Source organism: Mus caroli, unplaced genomic scaffold (assembly GCF_978045245.1).
Source record: "Mus caroli unplaced genomic scaffold, Mus_caroli_1 scaffold_10, whole genome shotgun sequence".
Classification (NCBI taxonomy): domain Eukaryota; kingdom Metazoa; phylum Chordata; class Mammalia; order Rodentia; family Muridae; genus Mus; species Mus caroli.
The window spans coordinates 108,515,217-108,533,598 of NW_028227265.1; the positions used below are offsets into that span (position 1 = coordinate 108,515,217).

The 18,382-nt window shown below is 41.3% G+C and overlaps 1 non-coding gene and 1 pseudogene across 1 annotated transcript; one reads left to right on the forward strand and one right to left on the reverse strand.

Annotated features, from left to right (window-relative positions):
* Positions 1–17,900, reverse strand: part of LOC147002492 (neutrophil antibiotic peptide NP-2-like) — a 100,941-nt pseudogene extending 83,041 nt beyond the window's left edge.
* LOC115030275 (U6 spliceosomal RNA) lies at positions 6,863–6,967 on the forward strand. Its single transcript, XR_003835864.1, has one exon. It is a non-coding gene; the product is annotated as a U6 spliceosomal RNA (small nuclear RNA).
* Positions 17,901–18,382: the final 482 nt, after the last annotated feature.

Consider the following 18,382-nt stretch of genomic DNA (forward strand, 5'->3'; position numbering starts at 1 on the left):
AGTTAAATTAGGATCAGATTAACAATTGAAACAGTCCCATTTCCCCTAAAGAATTAGAAGCAGTCATTTCTAGTCATTCAACCAAAAAAAGCCCAGCACACGATGGGTTTAGTGCAGAGTTCTATCAAACCCTCAGAGAAGACCTAATTCCAACTCTCCACAAACTATTCCACAAAATAGAAACAGAAGGTACTCTACCCAATTCATTCTATGAAGCCACAATTACTCTGATACCTAAACCATACAAAGATCCAACAAAGAAAGAGAACTTCAGACCAATTTCCCATATGAATATTGATGCAAAAATAGTCAATAAAATCCTTGCAAACTGAATCCAAAAACACACCAAAACGATCATCCCTCATGACCAAGCAGGCTTCATCCCAGGGATGCAGGAATGTTTTAATATATGGAAATGCATCAATGTAATCCTCTATGAAAACTCTATATAAAGGCAAAGACAAGAACCACATAATCCTTTTGTTAGATGCTGAGAAAGCATTTGAGAAAATCTAACAACCCTTCATGGTAAAAGACATGTAAAGATCAGGAAACAAGGCCCATACATAAACATAATAAAAGGAATATATAGCAAATTGGTACCCAACATCAAACTAAATGGAGAGAAACTCAAAGCAATCCCACTAAAATAAGGGACTAGACAAGGATGCCCACTTTGCCACTACTTATTCAATATAGTACTTGAATCCTAGCCAGAGCAATTCCACAACAAAAGGAGATCAAAGGGATACAAATTGGAAAGGAAGAAATCAAAATATCACTATTTGCAGATGATATGATAGAATATATAAGTGACCATCAAATTCCATGCAGTCTCTGCATGGTTTCTCCATCCCTTTCAGCTCCAGACTGTGTCTCTGTAACTCCTGACATGGGCATTTTGTTCCATTATCTAAGGAGAGACGAAGTATCCACACTTTGGTCTTCCTTCTTGAGTTTCATGTGTTTTGCAAACTGTATCTTGGATATTCTAAGTTTGTGGGCTAATATCCATTTATCACTAAGTGCATATCATGTAAAATCTTTTGTGATTGGTTTTCCTCACTCAGGATGATATCCTCCAGATCCATCACTTTGCCTAAAAATTTATTAAATTAATTGTTTTTAATTCCGGAGTAGTATGTCATTGTGTAAATTTACCATATTTTCTGTATCCATTCCTCTGTTGAGGGACATCTGGGTGCTTTCCAGCTTCTGGCTATTATAAATAAGGCTGCTATGAACATAGTGGAACATGTGTCCTTATTACCAGTTGGAACATTTTCTGGTTAAATGCCCAGGGGAGGTATTGCTGGATATTTGGGTAGTACTATGTCCAATTTTCTGAGAAACTGCCAGACTGATTTCCAGAATGGTTATACAAGCTTGTATTCCCACCAGCAATGGAGGATTGTTCCTCTTTATTCACATCCTTGCCAGAATCTGTTTTCACCTGAATTTTTGATCTTAGCCATTTTGACTGGTGTGAGGTGGAATTTCAGGGTTGTTTTGATTTGCATTTCCCTGATGATTAAGAATGTTTAACATTATACAGGTGCTTCTCAGCCACTCAGTATTCCTCAGTTGAGAATTCTTTGTTTAGTCTGTACCCCAATTTTTATTTATTTTATTTTCTGGAGTCCATCTTCTTGAGTTCTTTGTATGTATTGGATATTTGTCCCCTATCTGATTTAGGATTTGTAAAGATCCTTTCCCAATCTGTTGGTGTCCTCTTTGTCCTATTGACATTGTCTTTTGCCTTACAGAAGCTTTACAATTTTTTTGAGTTCCCATTTGTTGATTCTCAATCTTACAGCACAAGCCACTGGTATTCTGTCCAGGAATATTTCCCCTCTGCCCATATCTTCCAGGATATCCCCCACTTTCTCCTGTATAAGTTTTAGTGTCTCTGTTTTTTTGTGGCATAGCTTGATCCAGTTAGACTTGAGCTTATTAAAAGTAGATAATAATGGATCAATTTGCATTCTTCTACATGATAACCGCCAGTTGTGCCAGCACCATTTAAAAAAAAATGCTGTCTTTTGCTGGCATATGCAATAGTGTCTGGGTTTGGTGGCTGATTATGGGATGGCTCCGCAGGTGGGGTAGGCTCTGCAGGTATGCCAGCCAAATTTGCTGAAAGGACTCTGATATAGCTGTCTCTACTGAGGCTATGCCAGTGCCTGGTAAATACAGTAGTGGATGGTCACAGTCATCTATTGGTTGGAACATAGGGCCCCCAATGGAGGACCTAGAGAAAGTACCCAAGGAGCTGAAGGGGTTTGCAACTGGAAAGGTGGAGCAACAATATGAACTAACCAGTACCCCCAGAGCTCGTGCCTCTAGCTGCATATGTAGTAGATCGCTTAGTTGGCCATCATTTGGAAGAGAGGCCCCTTAGTCTTGAAAACTTTATATGCCCTAGTACAGTGGAACACCAGAGCCAAGAAGTGGGAGTGGGTGGGTAGAGGAGCAGGATGGGTGAGGTTACATGGAACTTTTGGGATAACATTTGAAATGTAAATAAAGAAAATATCCAATAAAAAAATGCTGCCCTTTTCCCACTGGATGGTTTTAGAGCCTTTGATAAAGATCAAGTGACCATAGATGTTTGGCCTCATTTATTGAATTAATAACATTAAAGGACACACTCTGTGGATTTATGATGTTTTTGAAAACCAACTATGTCTTGTAATCTTGACTGTTGTATGTTAACTACTCTCAGCCATTTCAAATTAAATAAAATGAAAACACTCTAAAGATAAACTCAGATCATGAATTTCCTATTTGGCCCTTAACTGAAGGGCTTACACATCTCAGATCTGTTTATAATAACAGCAATAGAAGGACTGGGTCTAAGTCCTCCATTTCAAAATTTTTAGTAACATAGACAACCTATAATAACCACTCCCAGTTCCAAAGCTTAGGAACTGGGACAACATCTCTTCATAACTTCTTCAAGCTGAATATGGGCGTTGAGATATTTTTTGAAGGTAGGGGGAAGAGTAGGGAAATGGGGGAGTTAGTTGGACTTAAGAAGGCCACACCAATGATTGTATTAGTCTCTGATGTCTGTGTCCTGACTCTATCCAGATGAAAAACCAAGACATCAGGTTTTCAGGCAGGTCAGTTCAGTATGTCTGACAATGAAATTCAACGAAACTACATATTCTGTAATATATAAATCTCCAAATGAAATTTTAGTATCATTAAGATAACTTTTTTGTTTGATTCTCTGGAATCTAGTTCTCATGGGTGGTCTCCCTCTATCAAATCTTATCCACAAAACTATGGAAGGTATAAATAACTTAATCATCTTTTCCAAAAACACAAAGGTAAAACCTTTTCCCCAAATCAGCATATCCTTCAGCTGGTAACCAGGAAAACCTGTAGCTTGCCCTCTGTTCCAGAGGAACAATAAAACAACCACAATACTCAAAATCACACACATTTTAGCCTATTTAGGCCTTTCTAATTTGTCATGTCGGGATTTAAACCCAAATTCCCATGGAGCCCACATTAGACAGAATGTGAGTCTCCTGCAGACTTTATTATACCATTTTTAAAACAATAAATTCACACTTCTATTTTTCTTTCCTTGCCTCTTTCTTTGCCTCATTCCTCGCGTTTTTTCTTTCCTCTTTCCTTTCTTCTTTCCTTTCCTCTTTTCTCTTTTCTGTCTACATCTGCTTATAAGAAGCAGCTTGTCAAGCCAGGATAAAACCAAAAATTTCTGTGGAGCCAATGTTAGACAGAATATGAGTATCCTGTAAGACTTATTAGGGTGCTCTCTACCTTGAGCCACAGACATTAATTAATCCCCATTATAATATCTATTTGTTAAACTCTCTACCTGGAGCCACAAATATTTATTTAATTAATACCTATTATAATATCTATCTGTTATGCTCTTTACCTAGAGCCACAGACTTCTATTAATTAATACCTATATTCATAGCAGGTGATTATCACTGCTCTCTTGGACTCAGTCACAAATATTCCCTATCTTGTTCTGAACCGTAGGTAAAATTTCCCGTCTTTAGGTACTACAACTACTTCTAAGAGGCAGCTTTTCAAACCAGGATTTAAACCCAAAATTCCAGTGGAACCCACAGTAGACAGAATAGTAGTATCCTGGAAGATTATTAGAGCACTATATCTTTACACCTTCTTCAAGTATCAAAAGGTTATATTTCTGTCTTTATAGAAGTGAAATACCTGGTCCAGAGTCCTTTGTACCTTTGTCTCCCTATTCTTTATTTACAGGGAGAAGCTGAGTGTAAAAAGTTGTGATTTGTCTGTGTCCCTGTTTGTAGATGGGTGAGGCAGTGTGGGGAGCAAAGAATACAGGGAGGCAAACATAGAAAGGCTCTTTCAGGCAAAGATGCCTCTCTGTTGTTCTCTGTAGGCCCCTTAGATTTAGTCAGGTTCAAATCCATACTGCTACAGCCTAGGTCTCTGCCCAATCTCGATTCAGGAGTTGGGGGGCAGTGAATTTTTATCTCAGGTTAGCTGGATTTAAATCAATATGTTGGGTGCCATTTTCTTGTGGAAAATCTCCTCCCAAATATGTCCAGGCAATGAAATCACAGCACAGTTAATATGATTACATGCTGTGTCCCTAGATTGGGCAGATCTACTGCTAAACTCCCATCTTCCACATCTATGAGACCCCTTAGAACTTGAGGTTTCTCCAGAATACGTACTTCAGCTCCACTTTTCTTTTTCCTCCTTCTCTGCATCCTCTCCCTCTTCCAGTTTCTCCTTCCTCTCTCTCCTCCCTCTCTACCTTCCTTTATAACTGCCCAATCTTCAGCTCTCTTTTATTTCAAAAATTAAGGTGAGAAGCAGGTTTACAGGAAATCACCTGAGTGCTTACTCATTCCTTGTTTGCAAGCACCTCAGGAGAATGGAGTTAACATCAAATATAATTAGCCCCAGGGCTATCCACAACAAGGAAGTGTGTGTGTGTGTATGTGTGTGTGTGCGGCTTATGCATGTTACTGTGTCTGTGTCTTTGTCTGAGTGCATATGTGTGTGTGTGTGTGTGTGTCATGTTTGTGTGTTTTTGTCCGTCTGTGTAGGGAATGTTCTTCGAGAGGTCCTGCATGGAAAAAGTATAAATTCAGAAGGAGAGGGTTTTTTCCTCATGGTCTTGTTGACATTTTTGTTCTTACAGCTTCCTTGTGACAGACCTTGGTCGTCCTGTTTGCTTGCTGCATTTGGTGTAAGCAGATGATGATGAAGAGGACCCTGATATTTTCCTGTTACCACTTGGATTTGTGCTTACACTTGAATGAGTGTTTACTTTTTAATGTAAAGATAGAAGAAAAGAAAAAACACTTTGATGCCTTCAGTCTAAGCAATGATACATCTAACTCTTTGAAGTTGGATTCTTATCTGCTATCTGAAGGTTTTGACTCTGGAGTCAGACCTGGATCCTGCTGATGTAGAGGGTCAGTTCTTTTTGACCATATTGACCTTATCAAACTATGGATGAAATGAGCTCTGGTGACTCTAGGCAAAGCATTGGTCTAAGGAGGACAAGTGTTTATTCTTTATAGTTCTAAGAAAGTATGAATGGCAATGAAGATAGTATGTATTAAAGCATATAGCCTAATGATTTCAGGCACAATTGGAAATTTATCTCAAGTACAATGAATTAAAGACCTGGATATAAGACATAAAAGCATAAAACTACTAGAAGAAAACCCAGAACTAGATCTGGGCAGTGATATCTTGCATAGCACCAAAGGTGCTGGGAATAAGGCAGGTGGGCAAGTGGGATTGTGCGATTGCACTGGGCTGCACAGCTTCTGCATAGGAGCAGAAATAAGCATTGGTATGAGGTATCAAACTAGAACATGGTGGAAAAGTTTAGAAAGCATACATCTGAATAGAAGCTAATACCCAAACATATAGCCAAAATGTACAACTTAGTATCCAAAAACCAAGCAATACTAAGAAATATTTCTTAAAGTAGAAAGACATTTCATTATTTTATTTTTTATTGAATATTTTCTTTATTCACATTCCAAATGTTATCCCTTTTTCCTGACCTTTCCCCCCTTCTGAAGGATCACCCTATCCCATCCTCCCTCCCTTTGCTTCTATGAGGGCCTTCCTTCACCAACATACTCACTACCACCTCTCCATCCTCAGTTCCCCTACACTGGGACATCTTTAGAGCCTTCATAGGATCAAGGACCTCCCTTCCATTGATGCATAACAAGGCCATCCTCTTCTACATATGCAGCTGGAGCCATTTGTACTCCTTTGTTGATGGCTTAGTCTCTGAGAGTCCTTGAGTGACTGGTTGGTTGATATTGCTGCTCTTCCTGTGGGGTTGTAATCCCCTTCAACTCCTTTGGTCCTTTCTCTAACTCCTCTATTGTGGATCCCTCACTTTGTCCAATAGTTGTCTGCCAGCATCTGCCTCTGTATTTGTAAGACTCTGGCAGGGCCTCTCAGCAGACAGCCATATAAGGCTGCTAACAACATGCACATCTTGGCATCCATTATAAAGTCTGTGTTTATGTTTGGTAACTTTATTTGGGGTTGATCGTCAGGTTGGACAGTGTCTGGATGGCCTTTTCTTTAGTCTCTGCTCTACACTTTATCTCCATATTTGCTCCTGTGAGTGTTTTGTTCTTCTTCTAAGAAGGACTGAAGCACCTACACTTTGATCTTCCTTCTTTGAGCTTCGTGTGATTTGTGAATTGTATCTTGGTTAATTCAAGCTTTTGGGCTAATATCCAATTGTCATTGAGTGTATACCATGTGTGTTCTTGTGTGATTGGGCTACCTCACACAGGATGATATTTTCTGGTTCTATCTATTTGCCTAAGAATTTCATGAATTTGTGGTCACTCGGCAGCACATATACTATAATTGGAATGATATAGAGAAGATTAGCATGGCCCCTGCTCAAGGATGACAGGCAATTCGTGAAGCATTACATATTTTTGCTTGTGCTCTAAGATTAAGAATCGACAAAAGGGGACCTCATGAAATTGCATAGGTTCTGTATGGAAAAAGATACTAACAACAAGACAAAAAGACTACCAACTCCCCCATTTTAATATTTTTATAAAGGCATATTGTATAATAAATTTGTAGCCATGTTTTTAACGACTGCCTAAACATCTGTTTGCTCACTGGGTGATTCTCTAAAACCACGAAGGACACAAGGACAAGTCATCTATGAGGCTTGAATTAATAGTTCCAGTCTGTTGGGTATAACCTGGGCTAGCCAAGGGATTTAGGAACAAAGCAAGCTCTGTGGGTAGAGGTAGAGGTCTGATCTCCAGTGTACAATGTTAGGGGCCATGTACAGGATTGACTCTTATGCCCACAGATTTTTACCCAGAGTAACCCTGACCTGCTCCTGTGCCATTTTTCCTGGGGGAAGGACCCTAGGGCACTCAGCCTTCATGCAATCAGACATGCCTCTCAGAGACTGTCTAACAGCTTCCAGACTAATCTCTGTGCAGTGCTTAGCCTTACAACTCTCACGGGCAATGGCTTCAAGTTCCAATTTCTCAATGTGTCTAGCCTGGGATGACTGTTTAGTTTCCAATGTGGTGAGAATGTATATTACCATGTCGGAAGCACAGACTAAGGCAATCTATAAATGATTTGTGGCATGAGACTGATGGCAGAATTTAGGTCTAGGGGAATGATCTTACTTAAGCATTTTATGGAAATTGAGTCTCTCTCCCCGAGACGAGGGTGATGAAGCGGTATCCACGTCTGAGTCTTCTCCAGTAACCTGCTTGTTATTGCCAATGTCCAGCGATGGTAATGAACTGAAACAGATGCACTTGAAAGAGATGAATCAATTTGAGATTTAACAAATCGGGTCAATTTCTGAAATGCCCAAGGACCGAAGGAAATCAACAATAGGAGTCCAAATAGGGGCCCCAAAAGGGAGGGCAAGAAGGTCAAAAGCCAGGGGGAGGTTGAAAAACAATTTTGGAACCATGACTCTTGTTGTTCTCTCTCTCTTTTTCTTTTTTCTAAACTGGCAGTAACCTTGGCACTGCTATCTTTAACTCATCCAGTTTTATCAACATATCAGCATTCTTCCTTAAGTGCAGTGCATAAGCCTCCTTGTTGTAGAAAGAGCAAATCTAATCCCCTTCTATTTTGAAGGGCAACTTCTGAAAGGGAGACCAAGGAATCAGTAAGATCATCTAGGCCCCTTTTTATATTCTCTATATCTTGGCTAATAGCCTCATTGAGCAGATGGTAATTGTGCACATTCTGATGAGAGGACACAAGGGCTGCGATTCTGGTCCTGGTCCCAGCAGCACCCAGGCCAAGAAGGACTGCAAGGGTTACTGCTGAGATAGGCTCTCTTTTGTGGAGGGATGGCAAGGAGGCACCTTGATCCCAAAACTTCAGTAAGTCATCTGACTCATGAATACTAAAATTTGGAAAAAGCTCAACCAAGCACAATAATCTCTATTATTTATAAAATCTTGTATAATAATGTACCGTGTAAGGCCAGTGGAACATGCCAAAAAGGTATCATTTGGGGCAAGAAGATAAGAATACCTATTTTTATTTACTCTAAACGTATTATTGCAAATCTGTAGCAAGGGCCGCGGCAGAAGCATACTTGGGCTCAACACACAACTTCCTACCCCAGAGACTTCTGTCAAGGTAAACTGAACTGATTCAAAGGGAAGCTGCCTAGCATCTGAAAGCAGGGTAAACTCTCCAAATAAGGCTATGCCCTCAAAAGAGGGTGGGGAAGCAGAAAAGCACATCCAACGATCTTCAAATTCTAATGCATTATCTCTTTGTGTCTTATCCAGCAAGGCTAAAGCAGAAGTGTTCAATATAGACCACAGTAAATCAGTGGAAGCAGGAGGGGGGGGGGTGCGCAGGGAGAGTGGGCTGAAATAGGGTCATGGCATGCCCTGGGGCAGGAACAGGGGGTAGGTACCTGGGAGTCGGGGACTGTTTGGGGACTTAGGGTGATGTAATTGGGGGTTATGTACTATAGATGCTTTATATTTGTTGGGGACTTCCTTTTTTTAATCTTGAATGTCAATCTCCAATCTGTGCCCTCTTTATATATGTGCAACCCCCAAGAGAATCCTCTCTTGGTCCAGTCAGCAGCCCTTGCGGCTGTTGTAAAGCCAATTTGTAATGGGTTGCATCACCCTTGTCTAGAAGCATTGTGGGAACAATAGCTATTAAGGGGTTGTTTTCTAGGGGAGGTGACTTTGGAATTGGGGTAAAGTCATTTAACTGTGACATAATCCCAAGAGGAGGATGGGGTCCAATAGGTATCCCCAGTGGTTTCACAGCCCCAAGAGGCGCAATAAAAATCATTTTCATAGCCACATTTATAATTTAGAGATCTATCTTTATGAGTTCCTGGACAGACATATATACCTCCAGTGTGTAAGACCAGGGCAGCACAACGTATATCACTGCTGCAACCTGGATCAATCTTTTTATCACCTGTGTTAACTGCTGTTAATTGAGGCATATAATAATCAGGGGTGCCCCAGGCGGCGTCTGCACCCAATGCAAGGACACAGATGTCTACTTCTAACTCGGGCCAATGGGGCTCAGCACCAATCTTGGAGCTGGAGTTAGAGCAGCCCCAATGGCCAGGTTAATAGACTTAGAAACTTGTTGGGAAAACACATCTACCTCATTACAAAGCTTGATCATACCATTTATATCTAAACTCTTGTTTTTACCTCTCAGGGCAGTCCTGCATGCTGAATTGGCGTTTTCAAGAGCAAGTTGTCGGACCAACAGATCCTCACTTTCCTCAGGTCCCAAAATTCTCTCAGCTGCTTCCTGCAATCTGGCAATGAACTGCGCATAGGACTCTTGGGGCCCTTGTATAATCTTGGTTAGGGGTGTAGTCAGTGCCCCTGCAGCAGGGACAGCACGCCAAGCTGCCAGGGCTGCCTGTGCCATCTGGGCGAGGACACCAGGGGAGAGCCCTATTTTTTTTTTTTGTCTGCAGCAAAATTGCCTTTACCACAGATTATAGCAGCAGTCCAGGAGGCTGTCTTACTAGTAGGATTCTTTCTATTATTTGCAGCCAAATTTTCTCCTCTGTCCACAAACTCTGACTTCTAAGTTAAATATTGGCCTCTAGTGAGGATAGACTGAACAACTTTATTCCATTCATTGGGTATCAAGTAGCCTTCTCCTGCTAAACCTTCTAATATAGATACTGTGAATGGGGCATTAACCCCATAATTTTTGACTGTTGAATGAAGATCTTTTACATGTCTCAGTTTTAGCTTTTTGTAGACTGGTTGGCTGTTGGTGTCCAACTCTTCATTGAGGGACATGCCACCCTCATCGGAATCAGAGTTTGCTTGATCCTCCTCCTCATCACTCTCTGTTTTCCCCTGATCTTTTTCAGAGGAGCCAGTGGGGGGGTACTCATGACCTGGAGCAGCCTGATGGGCTTGAGCTCGAGTGAGGACAGGAAAAGCCAATTTTTTATTCCCTTGTTTCTTAGAGGGACCTTTGCGGCCAGTTTGAGGATTTTTTGAGATGGGACCTTGAAGGTTCCCCATGAGGGCTCTTGGTAGACTCTGAGTCTCTAGACTGAGGTCTTGTAGCTCTTTTTGAAGTCCTAAAACATCTTTAAGATTGGTAATCTGAGTCTGAAGTTCTCCTTTATTTTGAAGTAATCACTGAATGGACAAAGGGGCCAGCAATACAGGCCGAGGATTAGGCTGAGGATTAGGGGGAAAGGGGGGCAAATAAGGAGGAGGGTGGAAATTGAAGGGCTTGATGGTAAGATAGACACTGGGCCCAGGACCATAGTGGTCTTGTTCATATTTAAAGGCTTCTTCATTCAATTCTGCCTCCGAGGCAGGATCGAGGGGTTCATCTGACAACTCCTTATATAAAATGGGGTAAATCCTTTTTGGCCTAACAGGGGTCGAGTAGTAGCCCCTTTTCTAGAATCTAATGTAATTTGGGGAGAAAGAGGGGAAGGCAGGGAATCCTTAGGGACTGGGGCATCCATAATCGATGATGGCCGAGACTGACGATTCACTGGTGGCTTAGTTTAGCTTTTGCAAGATGGCAATTGGGAGTTTTCTAAAAAATCTTCAGTAAGGGCTAAGAGGTGGGCGCCTTCTCTGCCCTCTTCTGCCTTTTTAAGGAGATCTCTGACGATTTCCCAATAGCTAAAAAAGGACTCAGGGACATCTTCTCCTTGCTTTATCAAAGCATTGATATCTTTGACTATTTTATTCCAAGTTAAAGGGTGTATTTCAGGACCATTCAATACCAGCCATGGACATCTCTCGTCCACAAAACAAAAAATTTTTATTAAATCCTTTTTCTTAACTCTTATCCCTCTCTCCTAAAGAGACCCCTTCATCTCTTGAATAAAAAATGTCTCTTTGGACAGAACATTCCCCATGGTGAATGGGACAACAATTTTATGCCCAGGTTTACCTCTCGACGTCCGTGACACTCGAGAGAAGTGGTGGGGAACTGTCTCACTGTCTATGCGGTACCTCTTGAATCCATTGTCCGGGGGGGGTGGTCGTACCTCATGCCGCACATTGGGCGCCACTTGACCCGTCCAGCGGGTCCACTTATTCGAGGGTCTCAAGGGTACCTTCTCCTAAGAACCAAATGGGGGAAGGGAGAGACGGACACCAAGTGCAAGAACACCCGGAAGTAGTCTGATTAGCAGCAAGGTGTCACTGTATTCAGCAAGGCTCAAGGCTTAAATGCACAAGCAAAAGGGGAAGTACTTTTCAGCAGGAGGGATGGGGCAGTGGAAATGCACAAGCAAAAGGGGAAGTACAAGTACTTCTCAGCAGGAGGGGTGGGGTAGTGGAAATACATAAGCAAAAGGGGAAGTACAAGTACTTCTCAGCAGGAGGGGTGGGGCAGTGGAAATTTTTCTTTTGGCAGCTACACGGGGAAGCAGGAACTTCATGGTATCAGGGTACATCTTGTGGTCAGGACATCTGGCGCTGACTTAGGGCTGGAACATTCTGTGGTTGCTCTTGGAGCGGTGTGTCGGTGGCCCGCTTTTGACCCCCTTTTCTTCTCAGGGGGAGAGGCCCAATTCAGAGATCAGGACAATTGTGTTATCTAATTGCTACCAACAACCAGCAGATTGGGAAAGGATTTTTACCAAACCTATATCTGATAGGGGACTAATATCCAATATATACAAAGAACTCAAGAAGCTGGACTATAGAAATGCAAACTACATCATTAAAGAATGGAGTACAGAGCTAAACAAAGAATTCTCACTGAAGAATACCAAATGGCTGAGAAAAATGTTCAACATCCTTAATTATCAAAAATTCAGTTGACAGCAGATGCTGGCAAGAATGTGCAGAAAAAGGAACACTCCTCCATTGCTGATGGGTTTGCAAACTGGTACAACCACTCTGGAAATCAGTTTGGTGGCTCCACAGAATATTGGACATAGGACTACCTGAATATCAAGCAACACCACTCCTGGGCATATACCAAGAAGATGTTCCAACTAGTAATAAGGACACATGCTCCACTATGTTCATAGCAGTCTTATGTATAATAGCCAGAAGCTGGAAAGAACCCAGCTGACCCTCAGCAGAGTAATGGATACAGAAAATGTGGTACATTTACACAACGGAGTACCACTCAGCTATTAAAAACAATTAATTTATGAAATTCTCAGGTAAATGGATGGATCCAGAGGATGTAACCCAATCATAAAAGTACTCACCTGATATGCACTCACTGTTAGGTGGATATTAGCCCAGAAACTTAGAATACCCAAGAACCAATTTGCAAAATACATGAAAATTAAGATGAAGGAACTCCAAAGTGTGGATAGTTCATTGCTCCTTAGAATAGGGAATAAAATACCCATGCGTGGAAGGAGTTAAAGAGACAAGTTTGGAGATGAGGTGGATGAGTCTTGTGAGACTATGCCTGGGCCTAGGAAACACAGAAGTGGATGCTCACAGTCATCTATTGGATGGAACACAGGGCCCCCAATGGAGGACCTAGAGAAATTACCCAATTAGCTGAAGGGGTCTGAAACCCTATAGGAGGAACAACCATATGAACTAACCAGTACCCCAGAGCCTGTGCCTCTAGCAGCATATGTATCAGAAGATGATCTAGTCGGCCATCATAGAAAAGAGAGGCCCCTTGGTCTTGCAAACTTTATATTCCTGAGTACAGGGGAAAGCCAGGGCCAAGAAGCAGGAGTCGGTGGGTTGGGGGCCAGGGCAGGGCAGGGTATAGGGGACTTTCACGATAGTATGTAAAATGTGAAAGAAGAAAATATCTAATAAAAATTGTTTAAAAAGAATTTCATAAATTCATCATTGTCAATAGCCGAGTAGTAATCCATTGTGTAATTGTAACAATTTTTTTTTATCCATTCCTCTGTTAAAGGAAATCTGGGTTCTTTCCAGCTCATGGCTATTATAAATAAGGCTGCTATGATCATAGTGGAGCATGTGTCCTTATTACATGTTAGAGCATCTTCTGAGTATATGCCCAGAAGTGGCATAGCTGGATCTTCAGACTGTACCATGTCCAATTTTCTGAGGAACCACTAAACTGATTTCCAGAGAGGTTTTATCAGCTTGCAATTCCACCAATAATGGAAGAGTATTCCTCTTTCTCTACATCCTTGCCGGCATCTGCTGCCACCTGAATTTTTGATTTTAGCCATTCTGACTGGTTTGTGGTGAATTTTGGGCTGTTTTGATTTGCATTTCCCTGATTGCTAAGGCTGTTGAACATTTCTTTAGGTGCTTGTCAGCCATTCGAGTTTCCTCAGTTGAAAATTCTTTGTTCAGCTCTATGCCCCATTTTTAAAGTAGGGTTATTTTATGTTCTGGAGTCTAACTACTTGAGGTATATATATTGGATATTAGTCCCCTTTCAGATGTAGGATTTGTATAGATCTTTTGCCAATCTGTTTGCTGTCATTTTGTCCTATTGACAAATTGTCCTTTGCCTCACAGAAGCTTTGCATTTTTTAAAATGGGTATTTATTTCATTTACATTTCCAATGCTATCCCAAAAGTCCCACATGCTCTCCCAACCACTCCCCTACCCATGCACTCCCACTTCTTGGCCTTGGCGTTCCGCTGTACTGAGGCATATAGAGTTTGCATGGCCAATGGGCCTCCCTTTCCACTGATGGCCAACTAGGCCATCTTCTGATTCATATACAGCTAGAGACCGGAGCTCCGGGGGGGGGGGTTATTGGTTAGTTCATATTGTTGTTCCACTATAGGATTGCAGATCCCTTCAGCTCCTTGGGTACTTTCTCTAGCTCCTCCATTGGGGGCCCTGTGATCTATCCAATAGCTGACAGTGAGCATCCACTTCTGTGTTTCCTAGGCCCAGGCACAGTCTCACAAGAGACAGCCATATCTGGGTCCTTTCAGCAAAATCTTGCTAGTGTATGCAATGGTGTCAGCATTTGGAAGCTGATTATGGGATGGATCCCCGGATATGGCAGTCTCCAGATGGTTCATCCTTTCTTCTCAGCTCTAAACTTTGTCTCTGTAACTCCTTCCATGGGTGTTTTGTTCCCAGTTCTAAGAAGGGGCAAAGTGTCCACACTTTGGTCTTCATTCTTCTTGAGTTTCATGCGTTTAGCAAATTGTATCTTATATCTTGGGTATTCTAAGTTTCTGGGCTAATATCCACTTATCAGTGAGTACATATTGTGCGAGTTCTTTTGTGATTGGGTTACCTCACTCAAGATGATGCCCTCCAGGTCCATCCATTTGCCAGTAATTTCATAAATTCATTCTTTTTAATAGCTGAGTAGTACTCCATTGTGTAAATGTACCACATTTTCTGTATCCATTCCTCTGTTGAGGGGCATCTGGGTTCTTTCCAGTTTCTGGCTATTATAAATAAGGCTGCTATGAACATAGTGGAGCATGTGTCCTTCTTACCGGTTGGAACATCTTCTGGATATATGCCCAGGAGAGGTATTGCTGGATCCTCTGGTAGTACTATGTCCAATTTTCTGAGGAACTGCCAGACTGATTTCCAGAGTGGTTGTACAAGCTTACAATCCCACCAACAATGGAGGAGTGTTCCTCGTTCTCCACATCCTTGCCAGCATCTGCTGTCACCTGAATTTTTGATTTTAGCCATTCTGACTGGTGTGAGGTGGAATCTCAGGGTTGTTCTGATTTGTATTTCCCTGATGATTAAGGATGTTGAACATTTTTTCGGGTGCTTCTCAGCCATTAGGTATTCCTCAGGTGCGAATTTTTTGTTTAGTTATGAGCCCCATTTTTTTAATGGGGTTATTTGATTTTCTGGAGTCCATCTTCTTGAGTTCTTTATATATATTGGATATTAGTCTCCTATCTGATTTAGGATAGGTAAAGATCCTTTCCCAATTTGTTGGTGGCCGTTTTGTCTTATTGACGCTGTCTTTTGCCTTGCAGAAGCTTTGCAATTTTATGAGGTCCCATTTGTCGATTCCCAATCTTACAGCAGAAGCCATTGCTGTTCTATTCAGGAATTTTCCCCCTGTACCTATATCTTCGAGGGTTTTTCCTACTTTCCCCTCTATAAGCTTCAGTGTCTCTGGTTTTATGTGGATTTCCTTAATCCACTTAGAATTGACCTTAGTACAAGGAGATAAGAATGGGTCAATTCGCATTCTTCTACATGATAACCACCAGTTGTGCCAGCACCATTTGTTGAAAATGCTGTCTTTTTTCCACTGGATGGTTTTTGCTCCCTTGTCAAAGATCAAGTGACCATAGGTGTGTGGGTTCATTTCTGGGTCTTCAATTCTATTCCATTGGTTATTTGCAATTTTATGAGGTCACATTTGTCTATTGTTGATCTTAGAGCATAAACCATTTGTGCTCTGTTTGGGAATTTTTCCCTGGGCCCATCTGTTGGAGGCTCTTCCCACTTTCTTCTCTATAAATTTCAGTGTATCTGGTTTCTTGTGGAGGTACTCGATCCACTTGGACTTGAGCTTTGAACAGGGAAATAAGAATGGGTTGATTTGCATATCTTTACGTGCTGACTGCAGGTTGAACCAGACTTTTTAAGAATTATATTACCGACTGATCTGTGTTTTGGCTATACTTGTGTGATTTTCCCATTAACCAGTAATTGCTGTCCTTCACAGATAGTTGAGGTCCAGACAGAAGAATCCTATAAAGGTATCTCATCATGTGGGCTCCTTCACAGTAGCCTTGCCTTTAGTGCATCCTTTGCAGCTAGGCCTCAATGATATATGTAAAAAGTTACTTTCATTCCTTACAGATCCTTGTGGTATGGTGGGAGAGCAGAGCAAGAGGTACAGCACTCTTCTGTCCAGACCATGGGAAACAAGAGCAGCTGAAAGATCTTGGACAGACTCCTACTATGTAAGAGTCACTTGTGATGTCTTAATTTTTTTGTGGCTAATTTTTATTGGATACTCCAATCTTCTGTGGTTCAAGGAAAGTTAAGAAATGTGGAAAAGCTGGGGGCAAAGACATGCTTCTCAGAAGGACTTCTTATTTATCTTGTCTAGCTCTAGATCACACCCATTTGCGATTATCTGCTCACTCTGAGGAGATTGTACTGCATAGCTCTGTGTCTAAAACTTAATCATTGGTATGAGAAAATATGAAAGAGTACATGGGAAATATATGGCCTACAAATCAGGGTTTATGCTTTGTGGAGAGGACTAGGATACATACTAAATAAACATGTACATAAGGATTTAAAAGTTAGAGCTCAGTGAGCCTATCCACTGCCTAAGTTACAACTGTTAGGACTACTTAAGCCATTCAGCAGAATAAGGACATTGATGAGATTGTGCATTAGTTCTGCTGTGAGACTGCGCAGGTTCTAATGGAGTCTCCCAAGTGATTGAAGTATATTTATCAATCATTCTCTGAAAGGACAGCATGCAATGTTTCTTGGAGACTGAGTACAGCTAAACAGTTTTCTAGAGCCATATGGGCAAAACACTCATGACATTGTTCCTTGAAACTTAATGTCTTCTGAATGTAGCACTGGCTCGCAGAGGGCAGAGAGATTGGAACTAGCTAGTCTTACTAAGTGATGAATTCTCAGAAGTATTGTTCAACACCAGTACTGGCCACATATAAAGACAATGTTAGACCCAGAATGATCAGAATTGACATTCCATGGTGGAGATGCACTGACTTTCCACTATACAGTCCCTAAGAATAAAGACAGTACTTTGAGATGACCTGAAATCCTCTGACACTGCTATCAAAATACAGACTTGTCCCAGCTTCCCTTGAGCAGAAAATTGGTCATTTCTTGACCAGTGAAAAAATCTCATACTTGTCAACATGCTGTATTTGTCTCCAATTCAAAGTGTTAATATTTCATTTATTTCCTTCTTAGATAATGCTGTGGCCAGATTGCTTAAGTCCTACTAAAACTAATATATGGCAATCATACTCCCAAAGGTTATGACATTCACAAGTGGAGTTTTCTGTCAGAAGATTGTGGAAAAGGGGAAGAAGCTCCAGGAATAGCTTACTTCACTTATAAAAGAGATACAGAGAACTACCGTGTCCCTTTTTCCATGTGCTGACATCTTCTGAAATTGTCATTTATAAACCAGAAAAATGGGACATTACCACAGAGTGTATTTTTTCACACTTTTTTTTTTAAAGATTTATTTATTATATGTAAGTACACTGTAGCTGTCTTCAGACATTCCAGAAGAGGGTGCCAGATCTCGTTGCAGATGTTGTGAGCCACCATGTGGTTGCTGGGATTTGAACTCTGAACCTTCGGAAGAGCAGTCGGGTGCTCTTACCCACTGAGCCATCTCACCAGCCCTTTTTCACACTTTCACCTGACTCAGACTTCATAGACTCCAGAACTGAAAGAAATTGGTACCAACTGCTATGCATAATGCAATTATTATATGACTTGTTATATGGTTTTCTGCTGTATAAGACCAAATGAACTAAGGCATATGTTCACACAAGAACACAAAGGCCCTACTTGGTGGAACTCTGAATCTTTTCAGGGGAACTAAAGGGAAAGAACTGATGGCCCTAATAGTGGTATAATGGAAATTGTTATCAGTACCTTTACTGGGGAAAATATTTTGGTTTCTAATGTTTACAAACATCTTTCATCAAAACCCACTCTACTTCACAGAGGTTGATGATGATGCCTGCCCCCTGAGCCAGGATGGATGGGTGTCCTGTGCACACCTGTTCTCAGCTCTTGGCTACTTCCTGACACCAGTACTGACTAGGTAACCATGCTGGAGAGGTTTTCTGTAACAAACTCTCTAAATCCTAGAGATCCACTCATTTCTGTGCCCATGGTACTGACCAATGTCCAAATAGAAAATATGAGTTAGAACACATGTGTGTGTTCCTTG